The sequence below is a fragment of the Vicugna pacos genome, unplaced genomic scaffold, assembly GCF_048564905.1.
Source record: "Vicugna pacos unplaced genomic scaffold, VicPac4 scaffold_19, whole genome shotgun sequence".
Taxonomy (NCBI): domain Eukaryota; kingdom Metazoa; phylum Chordata; class Mammalia; order Artiodactyla; family Camelidae; genus Vicugna; species Vicugna pacos.
In genome coordinates this window covers 76,632,140-76,647,908 of record NW_027328740.1, presented here as the reverse complement: position 1 = coordinate 76,647,908, position 15,769 = coordinate 76,632,140, and the positions used below count along the sequence as shown (strand labels likewise).

Below are 15,769 nucleotides of genomic sequence, written 5' to 3'. Positions count from 1 at the left end.
CCTGAGCATGTTTAGTTATCCTGGTGGCTATGAAAATACAGACTACCAGTCGCTACCTCTGGAGACTCTGAGGGTGTGCACCCCAGGATTCTGCATTTTAAGAAGCACTTTAACGAATCCTGATGAAGAGATCTGAGTGTCCCACGGAGAAACACTGGTGTGCGAGGCACCAATATTGAGGATTCTCAGGGAACGATGTCTTTTTAGGATGGTCCATGGGCCCTCACTTTAGACTTTTGCCTTGAGTTTAATTTTATGTGTTCAGAAGTGATGTCTTTCAATCCCAGTGCATGTCAGCATGCTCTGTGCAGGGATTTACTCTCAGTAGATGGCAAAAACTATGATTCTTCAGGTCACCGAGCTACACTGTGAACGATATTTTATTTTGGTTTTCTTTGTAGCAATGCAGAGTCTCCCGAGAAGAGATTTAGACTCAACAGCTTTGTGTCAGACTTTGGAAGACCGCTGCTGCCCAAGGTGTTCTCTGGCAGTGCAATGACGAATCTAGGTCCCTCTTTCACTGCTACATCAATGAAGTGGACCACTTGGACAAGGCCAAAGCTGGTATCGCTACCATAGCCCTTTACAGTGTTATTCGGCTCCAGGAAGCCATCAGATGCAGCAGGTGGCCAGAGGAGGAGCCGAACAGACTCATGAAATGTGACATCCCCAACTTTATCAACACGGACCAGAACTCTGCCTTTGTGGAAGATGATTTCCTGATTTTGTAACTACCGATTGTTCTAGAAAATAAGCCAGTTGCCCAGAACTCACACAAAGACTTGAATTGAGAAACGTGCTTTCTCAGGTATCTTTCTGAAGATGTGAAGTCTGTCTTTGTATGGAAGGAAGTCCCCTTTCACAAAACTGAATGTGTTTGTGTCTGAGAGAGGGAAATGGAGACAGAAAGACGAAGAAGCAGAAGAGAGCCCCCTCAGAAGAGATCTAGTTAAGGTGAGTTTTTGTGCCATTAAAAAACATTTGGGGTTTTAGGGGGAACAAAGTATTTACACTGTCTTATTCTCCTCATTGGAAACCTTGGCCCCGTCGTCAGAGTCAGCGGCCTTGAACGGGGGTTGCACGCTGCGTTTCATCTGGCACTGCCACTTCCACGCTCTGCCTTTAGCACGTTGCTTTGCCTGTCAGGGTTGCCACCCTTTTAACTGTAAGGTGAGGAGTCTGGAGTAGATGATCCACCCCAGCTCTGCTGTTTTGCAAATTTCTGATTTCGTATTCGGATGAGTCTGGGATACACCCAGAGCAGTATAAACCAGGCCCTACCTCCTGCCTATTGCTGGGGCATCCCTCAGGTCTGTGCCTTCTACTCAACCCTTTACTGAGCCCAGCTTTTGTCAGGAGCCCAAGTGCCTACCGGGATGGCAGGGGACTTGTCTTTCGTGGTCACGGTGGCCAAGAATTCTATTGGTGTGCTGAAACAACTCTTCTGAGATCCTCCACCCACCCCTGCTCAAACCTAATGACAGCACTACGGTTCCTTTCCTAGGAGGAGAATCAATCCATGGTGCATTTTATGACAATCCTGTCCCCAGGGATGCACGGAAGTTTAACAGCTGAGTGAGGGGAGGTGCCTCTGTGTCCCTGTATCTCTGTCTGCTGACAGTTCGCTGCCACCGGCTACTGAACAAGAAAAGTGCTATTCACCATGTTGTGTGTTTTCCAAATGTGTAGGTGATGGTCTTGTGGCTCGTGCGTGGGCTTTGATTTGGGATGGTGAAGGGCTTATAAATACCTCATCAACATGTATTCGAGGTGGCCTGGTGCCACACAGATTTGATTCATGAAGGCATCAAGCCTGCACACTGGTTTGGAAACAACTTGGTTTTGATCATTCACACTGCGTGCATGACTCGCTTCTAATCTCTGGGTGGTTTTTTCATTTCAGATTTATTCAACCCATGTCTTGCTTAAGCTGAAAAATACATTTATTTCACCAGAATATTCTCTGATTCTTTGTTTACACACATCCAGTTTTTTTAATTCCTTTAAAAATGATTCTGTGTTTATAATGCCTCCTAATTTCTATCATCTCTATGTTGCCAGTGGCCTGAGACATGCACCAGATTTGATGCCGGAACAGTTCCACCAAAAGAAATCCCTTTGCCGTAATATCTTTTGAGGAAAATATTATTCTTTAAGGCTCTAACAGTAAATCGTAGAAGAAAGCATGGAACATTTCTTGTAGTTAATACATGTTCATGCGAAAAGAAATGATATTTTCATTAAACAATGATGATTTTAATAACTTTTACAAATGTGAACATTATTATTCATAATTTAAGTAACCAGATAAAACCACAGTTATTTATTATGAAGATTGAAAACTATTTACACGGTCTCTTAATTAGAAGTAGCTTTATTAGAAGACTGAAGGGTATTTAAAAGATGGAAAAATACCCATGATGACACCATCATTTTTATTAACTAAATATCAAGAATTGTGCAGGGATAAGATTTAACCCTCTGCAAACTGCCAAGTTAGCATGAGGTAGTTTGTGGATGCTGCCAGAGGACAGGACACTCCCCCAGGATCAGAGACAAAGGACTCCCTGCCAGCACAGAAGGCAGCCTGTGGTTCAAGTTCATATTGGTTCCTGAGTTCCTTTCCTATTGCTGTTGTAACAAAGGACCACAGACTCAGTGGCTTAAAGCAATACACATTCATCTTCTCACTGTTCTAGGGTGCAGTAGTGCAAAGTCAATGTCAGTGGGCTAAAACCAAGGAGTGGCCAAGGCTAAGTTTCACACCTAGGCTCTTGGGAGGGATTCATCATCCTACCTTTCCCAGCTTGCAGAGGTGCTCACACTCCTTGGCCCAGGGCCCTGTGTCACTGTGACCTCTGCTGCCACTTTACATCTCTGTCTCTGACTATATAGATATAGAGGAAGAGTCTTCTACATCTGGTATGGACCCTTTTTCCTACATGGACATTGTATCCTTATTTATGTGCAGATGAAAACCCCTTCCCTCCAGGGTGCGGTGGCATCAGCTCACAAGATGACCACTCTGGGCTTTAAGTGTCCTCTTTGTATTGTCATCAGGGAACTTCTCTTTCCATAGTTAGCTCTGTGTTACTTTGTTGTTATATTTTACCCAGAATTACTGAAAGTTTTACTTAAAAGGGATCCTAATTAGCTCTGTTTACCTGTTTCCAGAGGTGAAAGCTTCAGTTCTAGAGTATCAGTTTGATTTTTCCTAAAAATACATTCCAGTATATTTCTCTGGTGAAAGTCTCTACCCTGTTATCTATTCTCCCATCATTTCCTTATTTTCTTGAATATATTAAAAGTATTTTATAGCCTTTATTGGTAACTCTGATGCCTACATCACCTGGGGTTTGCATCCTTTGTCTAATGCTCCTTATTCTCATGTTATCTGTCATATAGTCTGGACATGTTGCATGTCTAGAAATTCTTTATTACATGGCAGACATTGCAAATGAAAAATCCATGTTATCTTCTGTGAGAGCTTTTCTACCTTCCCGTTAGGCAGACAGTGTGAGGGACTGATCATGTCACTCCAATCAGGCGCTGAGGTGGATCAGGACTAAAGTGCCTTTTTTCTTAAAACAGCTTTGAGGTATACTTGGCAAAATAATTTTCACACGTTTAAAGTGTACAGCTTAATATGTTTTGATGTAAGAATATCCCCAAGGAACCATGACCACACTCAAGACAGTGAACATACCCATCACCCACAAAGCTTCTCTCCTGACTTTTTTTGTCCCTCCCTCCCTCCCCGTCTCTTCCCCTGGGAACCATTGATCTGCTTTCTATCACAACATATTGGTTTGCATTTTCAAGATCCTTATATGAATGGATTCATGCAGTATCTACTCTATGTTGTCTGACTTCTTTCATTCAGTGTAATTATTTTGAGAATCATCTGTGTTGCTGTATTAATAGCTTATTTGTCTTATAGTAGAGTATTGTTTAGTGCTGAGTTTTTACTGAAGAGTTTATTGTGAGCAGTGTTTGTATAGACCATCATTTCTTTCTGCATTTACTTCTTGATGGATGCATGGGTTATTTACAACTTGTGCTATTATAAAAAAAATAGCAGTGAATATTTGGTTATAAGTCTTTGTATGGACATATGCTTTTCCTTTCTAAAGCACCAGATGAGGAATGTCTGGATTATATGGTACATAGGTGTTTACCTTTTTAAAAGAATCTGTTAAAGACTTTTCCAAAATGGTTGTACTATTGTAAATTCCTCGTGGTGTGTATCAGTTCTGGTTGCTCTACTTCCTTGCCAGCACCTTGTAAGGTCAGTCTTTCTAACTGTATTCATTCTAGTATGTATGTGAACTAGTATCTCACTGTGGTTTTTAAAAGTATTTCTCTAATGACTAATGACACCTTTAATCAGCATCTTTTCATATGCTTATTATCCATCTGGATATCTTTACTGAAGTGTGTTTTCTGGCCTCATTCATTCAGGTGTTTGAATTATTATTGAATTTTGAGACCTCTTTATTCTGGATCAGATACAAAGAGAGACCTTTATCAGATATATGATCTGCAAATAGCTTCTGTCTATGGCTTGTCTTTTCATTTGCTTAGCAGTGTTTAGAAGAGCATTGAAGAGTCTTCATGTTCATAAAGTTCACTCTATCAGTTTCTTTTTAAAATAGATGATACTTTTGGTGTCATAGCAAAGAAAAATTTGCCAAACCCAAGGCCATAAAGCTTAAGCCTATGCTTGTTCTCCTAGCTGTTTTATAGTTTTAGATTTCCTATTAAGATCTATGATCCATTTTGAGGTAAATTTTGTATATTTTGTGAGGTGTGAATCAAAGTTCATTTTTTTTTTTTTGCGTATCACTATCTAATTGTTCCAGCACTACATGCTGAAAAGATCCTTTCTCCACAGCATCCTTTTTGAGAATCAATTGTCTGTATAAGTCTTGGTTTAGTTCTGAACATTCTATTGTGTTCCATTATTCTATTTTCCTGTTTTACACCAACACCATAATTTCTGATTACTGTAGCTTTATAAAAAAAAGTTTGAAAATCAGATAGTGCAAGTCTTCCAACATTGTTTTTCTTGTTCAAAGTTGTTTTGGATTTTTGGGATCCTTTGAATTTTTATATGAATTATAGAATAAGTTTTTAAATTCCTTACATCCTGTTCTGCCAAAATTCCACCCATGTCTTTGGCCGTCTCCAGAGCCACATTTTCTGAAGAAGTCTCTCTTGATCCCAGGTGAAAGGAATTTCTCTTTCGTCTGTGCTCAAATCACATTTGATATTATTTGATTACATTTAATCATGTTTGCCTGTATGTACTTGTCTGATCTTTCCAGCCATTTAGTAAATCTCAAAAGATTAGGAATCTTGACTTGGTTCCCTCTGTGTGCTGAGAAACTAGTTCTATGCTTTGCAGGAGTGAGCCCTGCAGTAAGAGGTATCTGCAGCACACATCTAGCTCATTGCTTGAATATTGTCAAGGAATTCTGCAGATTTAGAATTGTTTATTGATTGTTGTCTCCAAGACGGCTCAGTCTTTTTTATTTCTATTGCTACTGCTGCAGTTTCAAAGAACAATGGGCTAGTTATTTTGCAAATATCAAATCATACTCTAATTGTGTTGTCACGCAAATTATGTGCTGCTGTGTCTTAACAACCTGCTTAGTGTTCACAGGCTCCTTCACTCATGGAAAATTTGGGAGAATGTCATATCCTTAGAGATAGCAATGCTGTCTTTGGCGACCTGAGCAGCAGTATCTGAATTCACTCCTGCTATTTTTCCAGTGTCCCCTCTAGACCTCCTCCAGCCCTCCATGGGGGGCCCTGCAGTTCTGCCCTAGAAAAGCCTGTTGCTTCTCAGGAAGACTTCCCTATGAAACATAATCATGTCCTTCTTGTGGGGAAATTCAGTCCAGAGACCTGAAAGCAGGGGAAAATGTTCAGCCTGCTCTTGGTAGAACCTAAATTCTTCCATACTTGTTAGAAGCAATTTCAATGAGGAAACTGTTTTGGCATCTAACAAATCAGCATAAATGACTGATGAGGAAGATCAGCTTCCCCATCCCACTCAGTCGTCATGTTGATGTGACACACACATTGGCAAACATTTTCCCCTGTGAGCAACGTAAAGTTCAAGACGTTATGAATGGCTTTTTATTTTTATTTCTTAGTCTTTCCACATTCACTGTGTCTCGTGAGATTATATGAATCCTGCTTATTTTCAGCCCAGCACTAAACTTTTTAAAAGGATCACGTGTTTAAAAGGTTAGTGGACAATTTTTTAGAAGACAGAAATCCTTAGATTTTGGTCCCAGAGTTGAATCTTGGTTAGTGGTGAATGAAAATTCCCGTTAAAATTTTAAATTCAGTGATATAAAGTCTTAAAAATAGTTAAATATTAGTCAATTTCATTAAACACTATAAGAGTTATTTACCTTTAAGCCTGTTTCTGGGGCAATTTTGCAATGATTCCCTCCCTTTATCGATTCCCTCTTTATCAGAATCCTTGAGAGGCCCCTGTCATCATTGTCAGTATCATCATTATCATCATGGAACTGATTCTTCTGGAAGATTCTAGGAAAATAAAGAGATGGACGGGATTATGTGTAGGTCAGTGTGTGCATGTACAATAAGAACAGCTGTCAGGCATTAGATGCAAGATACCCATTTCATTTAGGGGAGAATGTGGTCATGAAATCCTGATGTGGTGAATGAAGGAAGCGGTGGGAACAGGATAGTCAATGCAAAGGAGGAGGAAGTGAGTGAGTTGGAGAGCATAGATCCTTGGTTAGTTGATCAGCACATTGGTAAGAATGAGGGGAGTGTGATGGCAGAATCATGTCCCTCCCCGGCCACAGGGTAGCCACCTGTGACATGTTACTGTACATGGCAAAAGGGATGACAGATATTTTAGGATTAAAAATCTTAGAGGATTTCTGTCTCCTAAATTGTCTATTAGTTAGCCTTTAAACCCATGATACATTATTATAGATTAGTGCAGGGGCACAAATAAAAAGGATTCATATAATCTCACCAGACAAACTGAATGTAGAAAGGATAAGGAAGAAAAACAAAAAGTCACTTATAAGTGCCTTGAACCATAAATTGCTCATGAGGAAATGTTACACAAGGTGAATGTCACAGCCACATACATACTGCCTGAGTGGGATGGGACAAGGGGATCCTGAGATGAGACAATAGGGTGAGTAGTCTGGATTGTCCAGGTGGGCTGAATGTAATCACAGGGGTCCTTAAAATGGAGGATATTTCCCAGCTGAGTTTAAAATCAGAGGGAGGTGTAGCGATGGAGCAATGTTCAGAAAGGCTGCTGACCATGAAAATGGAGGAAGTTGAGGGGCACAAGCTAAGGAAGGTGGGTGACCTCTGTAAACTGGAAAAAAAAAGGAAACATTCTCTTCTAGACCCTCTAGAAGGAAGGAACCCTGCTGGTATCTTGAATTTATCCCAATGAGAACTGTGTTGGATCTCTGACATCCACAGCCATAAGCTGATAAGTCTGTGCTGGTTTAAGCTATTAAGCTTAATGGAATTTGTTACAGTGGTAATAGGAAAATAACATAGTGAGCGGTAGTGTAAGGGATTAAAGGTCTAGGATGGGGTGTGGAGAGAATTCTGACATTTACACCTAAAAAACAACCAGGTGAAGTGGGAAGGTGTTTTAAGGAAGTCCTACCTGGCAGGGCTGTCAAGCAGACTGGAGTGAGCGAATCCTTGGAGTTAGAGGAATCAATTAAACCTCTACAAGGAAAATAAGAAATAAAATGTAGCAGGGCTTCAGTGTTAGTAGATGTAGGAATGGAAATGGGCAGAGAGATATAAACATTATTTTGAAATTAGCTACAGGTTTGATGACTGCATGTTTGGGAGAGTTAGCCGATGTGTGGACTGAATGCATCCCCTCAAAATCCATATGTCGAAACCTCATCTCCCAGGTTGATGATATAAAGATGCGGGGCCTTTGGGAGGTGATTAGTAGGATAAAATGAGGTCATGAGAGTATTGCCCTCATGAATGGTATTAGTGTTCTTATACAGGGCCCCAAAGTGCTTGCTTCTCTCTCCTCTCTGGGCCATGAAGATAGTGGGAAGACAGCCATCTTCGAGCTGGCAATCCTCTCCCAGATACATTGACCTTGAAAGCCTCAGCCTCCAAACCATAAGGAATATGCTGGTTGTTTAAGCCACCCGACACACGGTAATTTGTTACAGAATCCCAGACTGACGAAGACAGTGGAGAATGCCACTGTGTTTGGCACTGATTGCCTGGAGAATGCTGAAACCCAGGGAAGTGGGCAGCACAGACGTTTACTCATTTAATCCTGCCAACACTGTAGGGGATAGAGTCTACATTTTCCTCGCTATTTAAAAGGTAAGGAAAAAGAGGCACAAATAATAACAATGACAATGACAACAACAACAACAACAGCAACAATAATTTGTCCAAGATTCACACAGAACTCCCTGGAGGGAGAGTGAGAATTAATACTTATGCAGGCTGGCCCCAGAGCCCCTGCTCATAACTACTAAGTCAGATCACCTTGCTTATTTAGATCAGTTTTTTTTCAACTGTGATATGAGTGTACTGTGTCCAGTAACTTATAATTTCAAAATACCTCACTGTAAGGGAAACATTAGTTGCAGGCATTACAACCCACAGAAAGCTAGACATACAAAAATAACTTGTTAGGGCAAGATAACCAATAATGTTTTTAAATATTATACCTGCTGACCCTTTGCAATAAAGTGTTTATTTATAATTCTGTCTGGCTACAGAATAACATCATAATCCTGCATGTGGCTGGTGGCTCCCGTGTTGGACAGCACGGGTCTAGAGAATTTAAATGACTTGCCCAGCCTTGCCCAGGAAGCTCGTGGTGGGATCAGAGCTATAGTCTGGGACTGTTCCTTCCTATCCAACAATTCCCTCATGGAAGTTTAGAAGCTTCTCCTTTGGTGCCCAGCTGTCTATCCGTACTTATGACATCTTGTCAGGTGCCCCGGCCTGCTCCTGAACATCAGCCAGAACCCACTTCTGCTCTTTTTTGGCCAGGTAATACCTTCTAGCAACTTCCATTGCCTTCTTGGCATCAGTTTTTACATGGAAGGGTAGTGGCTAGAGAAGGAAATGTGTCCACATGACAGGTTTTTCATAAATATAGTAGGAGTGGTCAAGAGAAGAAAACCTCAGGAATACGAGTGGAAGCAGGTCATTTAATATACCAAATGCGTACTTTCAATGTATGTTTGTGTTTCCGAGTCCACGCTTGTTCTACTCGTGCATTATAGGCCAACACATCAGGAGACAAGGATTTGGGGCAAGAAATAGCGGCTTTAATTTGTAAAGCCAGCGGAAAAGATGGTAGACCAATGTCCTGGAGAACCATCATCCCAAGTCAGAATTCAGGCTCTTCTTATATTAAAAAGGGGAAGCGGGAATGCTTGGTTGTTGCAAACTTGGTGTATGAATTCTTTGTTGTTAGAATCCTTTGTTCTTGCAGCTCTTCACCTGGGTCAGATCCGTGTAAACCTCCAACAAGCAAATGTTATTTTCTATTCTGTATTTTGTTATCTTTATACGAATGGAAAAGTGATAATATCCTTCAAAGTCAGAGCCTTGAGAATAGGGTCTCCTGTATATTTCAGGATCTAGGCAACATTGTTTCACAAAAGGTGCAGAAACAGCAAGACTAAGCCTAGGAAACAGGGCACATGTTTAAAGTCAAAGGAACAGATCTAATATGGAGTCAGATTTGTTCTTTCCTATTTCAGTAGTGCCATGGAGAAGGCACTGTGGGCAGCTTTCTGTAGGGTCCTGGAGGCTTTCTCTCTCAGCCTCTGTGCGCCTCTATTGAAAACCCGTCATCGCTATCTGGCCTGCTGGAAAACCAGTCCGCCTGTTTTGCCCTGAAGTTGTGTTCTGTTTATAACTCATCTCTACTCCTTGGAAAACAACTCAATAAAAACTCAGTTGGTTTCCCACCAGCCCTGAGCAGGGGTGAGGGATAGCATGTTATTATTTTATTAAAAAAAATATATAAAAGAGTTTTAAAACAGCACTGGGCACATAGGAGAGAGACAATCAATGCTTCCTGGCTTAAATCGAAAATGATGACTCAGTGAGTCTATGGCTGCTGTATTTGCTGAGCTAGTTACTCCTTTGCTCCACTACACATTTATTTTAACTGAAAAAGAAATATATGCATATGGTTAAAAAAATTCAAACAGAGCAAAAAATACTCAAGTGAAAGAAGTTTTCCCTCATCCTCTGTTCTTACATGCCTCCCTGGAGATGCCAATGTTTACAATCCTTTGTGTGCTTTTCCAGATATGCTATGCAAGTTCCCACCAATGTATGTAAATTCCTTTAAAGTTTTACTTATTTTTAACTTTAAGGGATTTAAATCCTCAAGTGGCTTCTGCCACAGTAATAGAAAAGAAGAAATCTGACTCCATATTAGATCTGTTCCTTTGACTTTAACCCTGTGCTCTGTCTCCTAGGCTTCTTCTTGCTTGTAAAACAATGTTGCCTAGAGCCTAAAATATACAGGAGAGCCTATTCTGAAGGCTCTGACCTTTAAGGGTATTTAACACTTTTCCAATCATATAAAGATAACACGTTGCAGAATAGAAAATAACGTTTGTTTTGTTGGAGGTTTACAGGGATCTGACCCAGGGAGATAGCTGCAAGAACAAAGGATTCTAACAAGAAGGAATTCCTACACCAAGAAGTTTGCAAAAACCAAGCACATAGGAAAGCAGCCTGAATTGTGACTTGGGGAGATGGTTTTCCAGGACATTAGTTTGCCATCTAGGTCTACAGAAACTTGCTATTCCATGCCCCAACACTTGGTCTCCCAACTTACTGGCCTGTCCTGCACTGAGGAGAATGAATTTGGACTCAATAACACTTCTACCTACCTAGCAAGTTGGACACTGGGACTGAGGGCAGCTCTCCCACACACAGGGGCCTACGGTGAGCCCTTGATTATTCCCCGAGGTTGGGGTGTGGTTTACCCAGGAGGGATGGGGACTCTACACCAACACTCAGGCAGTCTGCTCCTTCTGGGGCTCTGACATTTTACCTCCCGCTCCCTGCCAGCCCAACATTTGGGACAGTGGAGCTAAGGCAGAGATCGTGCCTGCCTGTTTCCCAGCGTGTAAGAGGGGAATATGTACTCTTCCCAAGGTAGTTCTGAGAAACAACACCTGCGGGTGCTTGGTTCCCTGAGCAACAGTAAACCTAGCTCCTTGTGGGGGCAACGGGTATGATACCCGTAGGGTTTCTGCAGAGACCTTAGCTGGAGGGCTGGGCCAGGGACGTAAAATATGAGCTGTGGGCAATGACGGGTAAGAGAAGGGTGTATAGGCAGGACTGCTGCCTCCTTCGGGGTGCCACAAGAGGTAAAACGCTTTCTCCCCATCTCTGTTACTCCCCTCCCAATTCCAGATAACTGCCTTCCCTCTGCTCCTCCTGTCCATGTGTCTCCCTCCACTTTTCCCCGCCTCCCCTCCTCCTCCCCTATTCTCCCTCCCTCGGTTCCCCTTCTCTCTCAGGACCCAGAGCGGATCGCTGGCCCTCCTGCGCATGCGCAGTTGCTGCCAGCTGGACCGCGGGTTGGAAGCTCCAGCTCCGAGCCGGGGATCGGCCCCAATGGCTTCTCAGCTCTGTCGCCCTGTAGGCCTTTGGCTACTGCCTGGGGCCGGGGCCTCTGGCTGTGGAAGTGCAAGGTGAGGGGATATCGGGAAAGGGGTGAGGCGGCTGCGGGAGGGCGGTCGGCGTGTCACAGCCCCCCAGGGCGCCAGTCAGCGTGTGTTCAGCTGGATTGCTCGGGCCAGACCCCTCTGCCCGCGCCACCTGCCCCGGCGCACCGGCCACAGCTGCCCAGGGCCAGGTGTGCCCCTGCCGCCTCTTGACCCAGCCGGGCTCCCCTCAGTCCGCGGCTGGCATCCGCTTCCCCTCTCCCGCCGGCGAGTCCTCCCCTCCCGGTCTTCCTCTCCTTGGCCGCCGACCCGTCCCCACCACTGGGCGGGCTGTGTCCCGGGCGGGCGGGGTCTGCACACCCGGACGGGGCGGGCGGCTTGGGCTGGGGCTGGGGCTGGCCTCCGAGCGGGGCTGCAGCCCGCGTCCCCCACCCCGCTCTCCCTGCCCCGCGACCCCGGGGCTGCCTTCCTCTCCCTTTCCCGATCCCTGAGGTCCAGATTAGCGGCGTGGGCGCTGCTCCCCAGGCTGAGAGCCCGCGGCTGTAACTCCCAGCTTCTCCTGGTGGAGTCGGGAAAAGGGAGCGGCAGTGCTGAGGGAGCTTCTGTCTCCTTGATCAGGATTTCTGCCCCAGATAAGTACCTTGAACACTTTCAGGTGTTATGATGGCGGTGCTTGTTGATGTCACATGTTTTTATACTGAGAGGGATTACAGTGGTGAAAGCAGGGCTTGGTTCAGTTAAAAATGAGCTGAAGGCATGAGGCTGTCTCATCCTCCATCATTCACTCTCCCAGGGTGAAACGTGAGACCGTCGATCTTAAAAAGATACTTATAGTTCGTAACTAGTCCAGCCCAGCTACTGTGTGTTAACAGGAACAGCACAACCTGAGGCGTTGGAGACCCAGGGACATTGCACTCCTAAAGAGCTCCTGGCAAAATCTGGTTTGTTTTGTTTTTTTTTGTTTGTTTGTTTTACTTAAATTGTGGGACAGACTAGTAGTATAGAGGGAAAAATAATTGGCAAGAAGGATTTTTTCATATAACAGCTTTATTGTGATATTGTTCACACACCATGAAGTCCACCCACTTGAATGTTACAATTCAGCAGCTTTTAGCATATTCACATTTGTGCAACCATTATTATTCCAGAACGTTTTCATCACATCAGAAAGACCAGTTGAAATGCATGACCTATCCACCCCTTCCCAGTGGTGGTTCTAAAGAAGTTTCTTGGCTGTTCCTGACCATAAATTAACTTGTTACATTCCATGAAATATCTGGGAGGAATTCTAATCAGAATTGCAATGAATCTGTCTATCAAAGCAGGAAGAATTAATGTCTTTATGGCATAAACTTCTTCTACATATGAATATATCTGGGACCCTATCTTTTCATCTGTCCAGAGCCAGGCCTATGGGAAATCCTCATTAATTCTTGGGTTTGTGAATGATGAGATTCAATACATCATTAGATGGAACTGTAGCCTTTCACTGAAAAGAAAAGTAACCTCGTAGAAGCCAAGTGATTCTCTGATGGTTAGAATGAGAGACCGCCAGTGCTGGAGTATTCGAGTGGACTTGGTGCTTGCAGAGTTCTCCACCACCTACAGCTAAGGGGATTACCGTGTTCTTTTACTTTTTTTTTTATGGCGTTGCTTTTATTTTTACTTATTATATAAAATTATTTTTTATTGAAGTGTTGTAAATTTACCATGTTAGCTTCAGATGTACAGCAGAGATTCAGTTATAAGCTTATGCATATGTATATAAATGTTTTTCAGATTGTTTCTAGTACAACTCATTACAAGAAATTGAAAATAGTACCCTGTGCTATATAGTAGGTCCTTGTCATTTATTTTATATTTATTAATGTGTATCTGTTAATCCTCCCTTTCCTGCCTGCTAACAACAGTTTGCTTTCTATGTCCATGAGTCTATTTCTAGCAGCACCGTTTTTGCTAGCAATATATGCTGGTTGGCTCTTTTCTGTTTCAGTAGTTCCATCTTATGTGTGGGCGTTTTTCTTCTGGTGGGCCTGTGTGTGGTTTGCACACGTGATAATAGAGATCTGTATTTGGGAGAACTCCAGGCCTCGTGTAGTCCCTCGTATGGAGCGCCCACTGAACTGATGCTTGAACTTGGAAAAAAACAGTAAATTTTGGAATTTCCACTATGGTTGAGACTTCCAGGTTTCTATAACCTCTTTAGCCCACCTAAATTTTGGCTGCACCCAATACTGGATAATTTGGTGGAACTTCATGGTATGGTGGTGTAGAGACAGGGCCTTGTATGCTTCTTCTCTTTCCTTTTTCTAACAATCATTTTCCTGGGCCTTCCAGGTACTCCCCCAGAAGGGCCCAGGGCTGGCTTGGTGCTGCACTGAGGCAATATTTGTTAATAAGTCCCTTTCCTCATCTCTTCTGAGCCTCCATTTCCTTCTCTACACAATGAGGGCTTAGACTAGATAAGTGCTTTTCAGTTTCTTTTAAAGCCATGTTTCCTTTGAGAAACAGAAAATTCAAATCTCTCCTCCCATCACAACCCTTTAGATTTTGACACGTCCTCCAAGGAGTCACATAGCTCTTTGTGGTAAATTGATGTGATTGTGATTCCACGTGGCACAGAAAAGACTCTTCAGAGATTGATTGCAGGGAGAGGGCAGGAAAGGGGCAGTATGTCACACTTTCTTGTGTGAGCACTGGAGCAAAGGCTTGGGTTTAAATACAGTTTCTGATGTGGCATCTCTCTAATCTTGCACAATGTGATAAACCTCTATCCCTAGTTTCTTAATGTGTCAAGTTGGGGTGGTAATGTTTTAAGGCTTTTGTGAAACATTATACACATAAGCCATTTGTGTCTCGGTAGATACAAGACCTGCTAGAGAGTCGGAATTTCTTTAAAAATACATATATATTGTCCACATCACTCTGTCTGTGTGTATTTTGAAGTTCCTGGAGGGTGAGGGTTGAGTGTAATGTCCATCGTGGGACAGGTGGCCCATGGGTCTGTGTGCCTCAGATTGCCCCCTCCTCCCCAGTCCTCTTCCTCTCAGTCCAGGATGAAGTTCCCTAGTAGATTTACACACAGGTCTTGTGGAAATGGCTTTTCATTTTATTGTTTCACCAAGGAGGGTTGCCATCATGATCTCTGTGGTCAGGTTTTGGTGACCTGAAGGCTATGCAATTGGGGATTTCTATTTTATAAAAAGAAAAAAATTACAAATACAAAATTAGACCTAGGTTGGTGGCAGGGGCTTTTGAAAGTGGGGACCATTAGCTTTTTTAGCTTCAGGTGCAGTGGCCTCTGGTCACGAGGACACATCCTCATGCTCTGAATTTGGAGGGACCAGTGGGTTCAGTGGGAATATTTACTGAGTGCATCTCATGGGCTGCGCATTCTCTTATTTGTACTGTGTGTTCCTTATTTGAGATGGTGAGTTGATTTAAACTCAATAGCCTCTTTAAAATAATAGACTTTTTATTTTTAGATGTAATGTAGATTCCCATGTAGTTGTAAGAGATAATATGGAGAGGGCCTATGGACTCTTTGCCCAATTTTCTTTAATAGTTCCATCTTGCAAAGTTGGGGTACTATTCATTCGTGACTCACTAACCCTTTTAGGTTTGTGTTATTGCCCTCATTTCTATTTATGAATAAACTGGTGTTGAGAGAAGCACACAGGTCTGCCCAGGTCACCCACGTGGTTAGTGAAGATTTGGGTGGAACGTGGGCATGGCATTTCCAAGCAGTACCATTATGATGGTCTGTGGCAGGGAGCAGCATTCAATTTGCTTGTTTATTCATTCATTCAACAAACATTTATTGAATAAACTCTGTGGGTCAGATGCTTTCATAGGGTTATCTGATTCTTCAGCAGTATGGAGAATCAGGTAATGTTTTCTTTTTTTTTTTTTTTTAATATGAGAAAAATATCTCTGAGAGGTTATAATCTCCCCAAAGGAAAAATAGCTCATAAATGAGGGATAGTACATTTGTACAGTTCCTTCTTCTTATGCAAATGGTACCCTAGGCATTTTACATTTGCAAACTTCCATAATCC

At 42.7% G+C, this 15,769-nt stretch overlaps 1 protein-coding gene across 1 annotated transcript in view; it reads left to right on the top strand.

Annotated features, from left to right (window-relative positions):
- Positions 1–676, top strand: part of LOC140693562 (uncharacterized) — a 141,779-nt gene extending 141,103 nt beyond the window's left edge. Inside the window, exon 27 of the mRNA XM_072957349.1 lies at positions 402–676. The gene's annotated coding sequence lies outside the window, so the exon portion shown is untranslated. The remainder of the gene's footprint in view (positions 1–401) is intronic.
- The last annotated feature ends 15,093 nt before the right edge of the window (positions 677–15,769 follow it).